We start from the raw sequence: 8,398 nt of genomic DNA, 5'->3' as shown, positions 1-8,398 counted from the left end.
GCTGTCCATTTGAGATCTTGCGATATGATAGAACCCAGAAATTTGAAGGTTTCTACTGTTGATACTGTGTTGCCAAGTATTGTGAGAGGTGGAAGTATGGAAGGTTTCTCCTAAAGTCTACCACCATTTCTATGGTTTTGAGTGTGTTCAGTTCCAGATTGTTTTGGTTGCACCACAAGGCTAGTCGTTCGACCTCTCGTCTATATGCGGATTCGTCATTGTCTCGAATGAGACCAATCACTGTTGTGTCATCTGCGAACTTCAGTAGCTTAACAAATGGATCATTGGAGATGCAGTCATTGGTATACAGAGAGAAGAGAAGTGGGGAGAGCACACAGCCTTGGGGGGGCCCTGTGCTAATTGTACAGGTATTTGATGTGATCTTGCTTAGCTTCACCTGCTGCTTCCTGTTTGTTAGGAAGCTTGTGATCCACTTACAAGTCTGTTCCGGTACCTGTAGCTGGTTTAGCTTAGTTAGAAGAATGTCTGGAATGATGGTATTGAATGCTGAACTAAAGTCTACAAAAGGACCCTTGCATAGGTCTTTGGAGACTCAAGATGTTGTAGGATGTAGTGCAGAGCCATATTAACAGCATCATCTGTTGATCTATTTGCTCGGTATGCAAATTGCAAGGGGTCTAAGAGCGGATTCGTGATGGTTTTCAGGTAGGAAAGCACTAGCCTTTCAAAGGTTTTCATGACTACAGATGTTAGAGCAACTGGTCTGTAGTCATTCAGTTCCTTGATGGTGGGCTTCTTGGCACTGGGATGATGGTAGGCGTTTGAAGCAAGAAGGAACATAGCACATCTCTAGTGATTTATTGAAAATATGGGTGAAGATGGGGCCAATTGGTCAGCACAGACTTTTAAGCAAGAAGGAGTTATCTTGTCTGGGCCTGGAGCTTTTCCTGGCTTTTGTCTGTGAAATAGGTCCTGCACTTCCTTTTCTGTGATCACTAGGGTTGTGAACCCAATGAAATGGGGTCAGTTGTAGGAGGCTTGGCTGTTGTTGGTGTGTCTGAGATGGGGTTGTGGAGATAGGTGGGTGTAGTTTCCTTTCAAACCTGCAGTAAAACTCATTCAGGTCATCTGCCAGTTGTTGATTTCCTTCAGCCTGGGAAGGAGGTTTGCCATAGCCGTGATATTTTTAAGAGTTTTCCACATGTTTGCTGGTTCATTTGCTGAAAATTGATTCTTTAGCTTTTCAGAGTAGCTTCTTTTTGCTGCTCTGATCTCCCTTGTTAGTGCATTTCTGGCCTGATTGTACAGCATTTTATCACCTTTTCTGTAGGCTTCCTCTTTGGAATGTCGTAGCTGCTTAAGTTTAGGTGTAAACCAAGGTTTGTTGTTACTGTGTATTCGCAAGTTCCTTGTAGGTACACATAGGTCTTCACAGAAGCTGACATATGATGTTACAGTATCTGTGAGTTCATCCAGGTCTGCAGAGGTATCTTTAAAAATATTCCAATCAGTGCAGTCAAAACATGCCTGTAGCTTTAATTCTGATTCCTCCGTCCAGGTTTTCACTGATTTAATTATTGGTTTTATGGCTTTAAGTCTTTGCCTGTAAGCAGGTACAAGGTGAATCATGCAATGATCAGAGTGTCCTACAGTTGCACGTGGTAAAGACCAATAGGCATCTTTTAGTGTTGTGTAGCAGTGGTCTAGAGTATTCTTGCCTCTGGTGGGACAATTGACATGCTGAAAGTATTTTGGTAGCTCTTTCCTTAAGTTTGCCTTGTTTAGATCTCCCAAAACAATGGCCAGTAAATCAGGGTGTTTGGCTTCAGCCTCCATGATTTGGTCAGCTAGAGTTCGTAATGCCTTGTTTACACAGGCTTGTGGTGGGACATAAACAGCAATTAGAAGAAATGAGGAAAATTCACGAGGCGAATAGTAAGGTTTGCAGTTGATAATTAGAGTCTCTAAATTGTTGTCACAGAATTTGTAAATTATGTTAAAATCTTGACACCAGGTTCTATTAATATATAGGCATAAGCCTCCTCCTTTCTTTTTACCAGATGTTTCTGGAATCCTGTCTGATCGTTCAATTTGAAATCCTGGAATGTTCAGGCTGCTATTTTCAATTGATTCATTTAACCAGGTTTCAGAGAAGCATAGGACTGCTGAATTGCGAAAATCAGAATAGTATTTGTTTAAGAGGAGTATTTCATCCATCTTATTTGCAAGTGAGCGTATATTTGTTAGGAAAATTGAAGGCAGAGGAGTTTTAGTGCGAGTTCTTAGCTTGATTAAGATCCCAGATCGTTTATCTCGTTTCCGTCGTTTGGTTTTTTTAGTAATCCATGGCTCCGTGGGAATTGCCTCCTCCTGTGTTAGAATCTCCTCCGTGTTTGTAAAGACAGGCGGGGGTGAGATTAAAGAAAGCTGCTCCTTAAAGAAATGTTCCTTAATTTTTAGCAGATGGTCTCGTGAGTAGGAAATCCGTAGTGAGTCACAGAGAACAATTAGAAATAAAGAAACAATTAGAGAGCATTTCACCGAGGCAGCCTTCGTCGGCGCCATCTTAGGTAATATCCAATTGTTCTCTATGTATACCATATTGCTCCTGATCTTTTTTGAATCTGGGTTTTATTTGTAGATATGGCCACCATTCCATGTTTAATCCTTGTTGTTTCAAGTCTTGAATTGATTTTAATTCCCCTTTTTCATTGAGTAGCTCTGCATATCTTATCATTTTGCTCAGATCCGTGGTATTTGGGTGTAATATTGCTTCCAAAGTTGATAGCCAAACTGGGACTTTTGTATAATGATCCTTCTTAATTTTCTCCCAAACTTGTAAAAGAGCATTTCTTAATAAGTGTCTTTGAAAATATATATGGTATTTATTTTCCCATCCCAGAGAAAACTGCCAACCAATCTGGAGATCATGGCCTTCTATCATTAGTATTCGTTTATTTTGTAGCTGGATCCATTCTCTAAGCCATGTTAGCATTGTGGCCTGATAATAGAGCTCCCAATTTGGGAGACTAAAGCTGCCTCTGCTTCTATTATCTTGCAATATTTTGAATTTAATACGAGGTTTCTTCCTTGACCAAACAAATTTTGATGTGATTTTATTTAATTGTTCAAAGAAATTTTCCCTAATTTAATCGGTATAGTTTGAAACAGATATAACAATCTGGGTAGTATGTTCATCTTAATCATTGAAATTGTACCAATCATTGATATTTGCTTTGGGTTTGGCTAGTCTAGAGAAAAGAAGGATTAGGAGTGGCATTATAGCCGTGTTCCAGGACTTGAGAAGCTGCCACAAAGATGTCAATTTATTTTCCAAAGCACCAGAGGGCAGGACAAGAAATAATGCATGTGAACTAATCCAGGAGAGAAGCAACCTGGAATTAACAAGAATCTTCCTTACAGTGAGGACAATGAACCAGTAGAAGAGCTTTCCTTCATACATCATGGGTGCTTTATCACTGGATGTTTGTAAGAAGAGACTGGATAGTCACTTGTCTGAAATAGTATAGGATCTCCTGCTTGAGCAGAGGGCTGGACTAGAATAGCTCCAAATTCCCTTCCAGCTCAATTCTGATTCTGAATCCTCAATTCTTTCTTGTGTTTTTTGCTAAGTTGGAGGTTTTAAAGCAAACATGAGCATCACTGGAGATGAAGGTTATCATTTGGCCTGAATGTGATGTGTGGCTGTCAATATTTAAGTGGTGGAGATTCCCCAATCATTTCAAAAAACTCCCTCTGATGAGTATACCCACTAGAGCAGAGTTGCAGTCAGAAATGCAATTAGCCCTAAAACTCTTTTGTTTCAGCTTTTCTTACTTTGCTTAATATTGTCAAAATCTGACTTTCCACCCTGCTTCATATTATGTAATGCAAGTTATAAATGAGAAACAAAACCATAAGGAGAACGGGGTTAGAGTGATGTTAAATTAGAAAATGCAACTCATGGGCTCTTTGTCCTAATTTTATGGTGATCTTCCTTGCCGTCCCTCATGTTGCCCATCTCTGGACTCTCACAATCTTACCAATATCTTCTTAAAGTGAGGTCTCCAGAACTGGACACAGTATTCAAATTGGGATCTGACTAAAGCTCTATGTAGCGGGTTAGGACCTCCTTTTTCTTGATGGTGATACATCTGGTGAGGTATCCCAGAATTTTTTTTGCCTTCAAAGCTGCTGGGCCACAATGTTTACTCATTTTGCAATTGTCATTTATTTCGTGCCATGGTAACTTTGTTCACAATAATTCTAGCATTCTGGAAATATGCGTCTGTTCCGAGTTTTGTCCACACATGGAGCATTAAATCAAGTAGTTTTATTAAGAAAATGCAGTGGCAGGGAAATATGGATGCCTATTAAGTTCTGTGTTCACGTGTGCAGTTCCGAACCAGTAAGGAAGGTAAATAGATTTTACCTCTGATCCAAAAAACTGGGGAAAAATTGTAACATAAAGATATATTAGATGAACAGGGAGGATTAAAATCGAGACTGCAGCTAAAAGAACAAGGGTTAGAATTGGAATGGTGGTCATATTTACAAATTCAGTCAAATTATATGAAAGATGAAAACATGGGACATCAACAGAAATTTAACGATATTAGATAAACTTTTATTGGGGACAGAGAAGAAAATTATTAAAGTAATGTATAAATTTTTATTAGAATATAAAATGGAGGAAGACTGTGTTAAACAGATAATGGTAGTATGGGCAAAGAACTTTGGATACAATATCAAATTGATAAGTGGGAAAAATTGTTGGAAAGAAACAGAAAGCAAACTTTGGCCACGTCATACAAAGAGAACCTATATAAAATGTTTTATAGGCGGCACCTACCACCAGCTAGGCTAGCCAAAATGTACATAAGTTTATCACCTAAATGCTGGAAATGTGAGTAAATACCGGGCACCTATTACCACTTATTGTGGACATGTAGAAAAGCAAAAGAATATTGGCAAAGGATCCAAATGTGGTTAGAAGAAATGATTAGACAGAAAGTGGAACTCAAACCATAACTATTTCGATTAGGAATTATAAAAGAAGTCTACAGGGTTAACATATTTAACACTGCGTATCATAAGAGCAGCAAGAATAGTTTATGCCCAACAAGGGAAGAGTAAAAACATACCTAAAGAATGGGAAATATTAAAGAAAATACTTGACTGTGCAGAATGTGATAGATTGACACAAGAACTGAAAAATAAAGGGGAGACAGAATACTATGAAATCTGGAATAAATGTTGTCAATGGTTAGATTTCAGGAATGGAAGTCAGAACAGATAAGAACAAGGATGAATAGTTCAAAACAAAATGCAATATATGTAGAACTAGTAATAATATATTAAAGATATACGAAACTTGTTATATTTTCTATGGCAGAGATATCGCCGAGACGATATCACCATGTCCAACTTTTGTTTTAACAATAAAAGTTTTTTTTTAAACTAAAAAAGAAGGGAAAATAAAGGAAACACTTCCTGACTCTTTCCTAAAGTATGCTTGCAGCAATTGCTTGAAATGTGCTTGCAATGGCTTCTGGATACGGACTGGCTGGTCCTGTGCCTCAGCCTGCTGCCAGTGCCAGCCCGCAGCAGTCCCAGTTGCTGCAAGCGAGCAGCGAGCATGTCGAGAGCGAAAAGAGGGATTCACCTGCCACCCCTTGCACTGCAGAAGGCAGCGAAACATAGAGCCACTCTCCCTTTGGGAAAGAGCCAGAAGGCATTTCAATAGCAGGTCAAGGTCTTATTCAGATCACATCCTGGCATGTTTTGGAAGGGAGAAGGCACAGCTGCTATTGCCCGTGATGGGGTTTGCACGGGGGCAGCAAGATACTGCTGGATTTATTTTTATCTCCATTCCAAAACATGGAGGATGAGTGAGTCCTGGTTTTCGCTTTCGACACGCTCATCACTTGCAGCCACTGGTGTCGTCTCCCACTCCAAATCCAACGCAAACAACTGGCATGAGCAATTCTTGGGGGCTCTTGGTCCTCTTGACAGCACTGCTCTCGACCGACCAGCTGGGCTGCTCCTGCTTGACACAGGGCCAGAGTTCTCAACAACCGCAAGACACAGGCTGTTGTGTCTTGCCCGCCCTCAGAGCAGCCGGGGCCTTCTTACCTGCTCCCGAACACTGAGGAATGTATGCCTCCTGGCCCAAGTCCTGGCTCCATGCCCACACAAACTGCAGAAGAAGGAGCATCTCCCGGCCCCAGCCCTGACTCCATGCCCAGGCAAACGGAGCAGCTAGACCCCTCCCCCTCCTCCACAGCATGTGAGCCTGAGGAGGTTTATTCTAACAGCTGCTGATTGGTGTGACCCTCGCATCAGAAGGCTGGATAGGCGGAGGCAACAGAAGGAAGGGAGGGGCAGGCCTTAATGAGTGCTGAGTCATGGAGCCACACCCCATGGCCTATATAAAGGATCTGCTTTCTGGCAGTCTCTGAGTCAGGCAAAAGTCGAACTTATCTTGCTGAAGTCACTTACTGGTCTCCTGCCTGCTCTGAGGACTTTGCTAGGACTTTGGCAGAGCTGCAGAGGCAAGCCTGATTCGGATTTCCCTGACCTGGCCGTCAGCGGAGGAGTGGGACACGACACAGGCTGTGTTTCCCAGAGATTCTCCTGGTCCTTCTCTTCTGACCGCCTGGCTGTTTCTGGCAGGATTTGGACCCTTTTGAGGCCTCCTCCAATCTCTGCCTAGCCTTCAGGGCAGCTGTTCCTGAGGGAAGTGAGTTCAAATCCTCCAAAGAGATTTTTCTCCATCTCCACAGATGGCGCCTAGAGAGGAAAGGAAAGGGAGAGGGAGAAATTGCTGCCTCTGGAGACCACAAAGCTTTTCCTTGGCAGGGAGGAATTGTGAGGGGCTTTTCCCCTTAGTCCCATGTCTATTATTATTATTATTATTGTTGTTGTTGTTGTTGTTGTTGTTATTATTATTATTATTATTATTATTTTCCCAAGATGGCGCTGACGAAGGCTGCCTCGGTGAAATGCTCTCTAATTGTTTCTTTATTTCTAATTGTTCTCTGTGACTCACTACTGATTTCCTACTCACGAGACCATCTGCTAAAAATTAAGGAACATTTCTTTAAGGAGCAACTTTCTTTAATCTCACCCCCGCCTGTCTTTACAAACACGGAGGAGATTCTAACACAGGAGGAGGCAATTCCCACAGAGCCATGGATTACTAAAAAAACCAAACGACGGAAATGAAGGAAAAGAGGTAAACGATCTGGGATCTTAAACAGATTAAGAAGTCGCATTAAAACTCCTCTGTCTTCAATTTTCCTAACAAATATACGCTCACTTGCAAATAAGATGGATGAAATACTCCTCTTAAACAAATACTATTCTGATTTTCGCAATTCAGCAGTCCTATGCTTCTCTGAAACCTGGTTAAATGAATCAATTGAAAATAGCAGCCTGATCATTCCAGGATTTCAAATTGAACGATCAGACAGGATTCCAGAAACATCTGGTAAAAAGAAAGGAGGAGGCTTATGCCTATATATTAATAGAACCTGGTGTCAAGATTTTAACATAATTTACAAATTCTGTGACAACAATTTAGAGACTCTAATTATCAACTGCAAACCTTACTATTCGCCTCGTGAATTTTCCTCATTTCTTCTAATTGCTGTTTATGTCCCACCACAAGCCTGTGTAAACAAGGCATTACGAACTCTAGCTGACCAAATCATGGAGGCTGAAGCCAAACACCCTGATTCACTGGCCATTGTTTTGGGAGATCTAAACAAGGCAAACTTAAGGAAAGAACTACCAAAATACTTTCAGCATGTCAATTGTCCCACCAGAGGCAAGAATACTCTAGACCACTGCTACACAACACTAAAAGATGCCTATCGGTCTTTACCACGTGCAGCTGTAGGACACTCTGATCATTGCATGATTCACCTTGTACCTGCTTACAGGCAAAGACTTAAAGCCACAAAACCAATAATTAAATCAGTGAAAACCTGGAGGAATCAGAATTAAAGCTACAGGCATGTTTTGACTGCACTGATTGGAATATTTTTAAAGATACCTCTGCAGACCTGGATGAACTCACAGATACTGTAACATCATATGTCAGCTTCTGTGAAGACCTATGTGTACCTACAAGGAACTTGCGAATACACAGTAACAACAAACCTTGGTTTACACCTAAACTTAAGCAGCTACGACATTCCAAAGAGGAAGCCTACAGAAAAGGTGATAAAATGCTGTACAATCAGGCCAGAAATGCACTAACAAGGGAGATCAGAGCAGCAAAAAGAAGCTACTCTGAAAAGCTAAAGAATCAGTTTTCAACAAATGAACCAGCAAACATGTGGAAAACTCTTAAAAATATCACCGGCTATGGCAAACCTCCTTCCCAGGCTGAAGGTAATCAACAACTGGCAGATGACCTGAATGAATTTTA

Source organism: Ahaetulla prasina, chromosome 2 (assembly GCF_028640845.1).
Source record: "Ahaetulla prasina isolate Xishuangbanna chromosome 2, ASM2864084v1, whole genome shotgun sequence".
Taxonomy (NCBI): domain Eukaryota; kingdom Metazoa; phylum Chordata; class Lepidosauria; order Squamata; family Colubridae; genus Ahaetulla; species Ahaetulla prasina.
Note: the sequence above shows the minus strand (reverse complement) of the source record.